Source organism: Mastomys coucha, unplaced genomic scaffold, assembly GCF_008632895.1.
Source record: "Mastomys coucha isolate ucsf_1 unplaced genomic scaffold, UCSF_Mcou_1 pScaffold13, whole genome shotgun sequence".
Taxonomy (NCBI): Eukaryota; Metazoa; Chordata; class Mammalia; order Rodentia; family Muridae; genus Mastomys; species Mastomys coucha.
In genome coordinates this window covers 54557568-54557815 of record NW_022196895.1, presented here as the reverse complement: position 1 = coordinate 54557815, position 248 = coordinate 54557568, and positions in this window count along the sequence as shown.

Sequence of the window (248 nt, the reverse complement as noted above, 5' to 3'; positions counted from 1 at the left end):
GATGGGGAGTGCAGAAGAGATGACAAAAAATATTCAAATTCATGAAACAGAGCAACACACTATTGAATGATGACTAGATAATGAGGAAATCAATAAACACATTTAAATGTTCCTAGAATTAAATGAAAAGGTGAACACAAAATTAGAAACATATGGGATATAACAAAGGCAAATCTAAGTGATGAATTTATAGCTCTTAGTGCCTGTAAAGCAAAATTGATGTAATCACAAATAAACAACTTAATGAT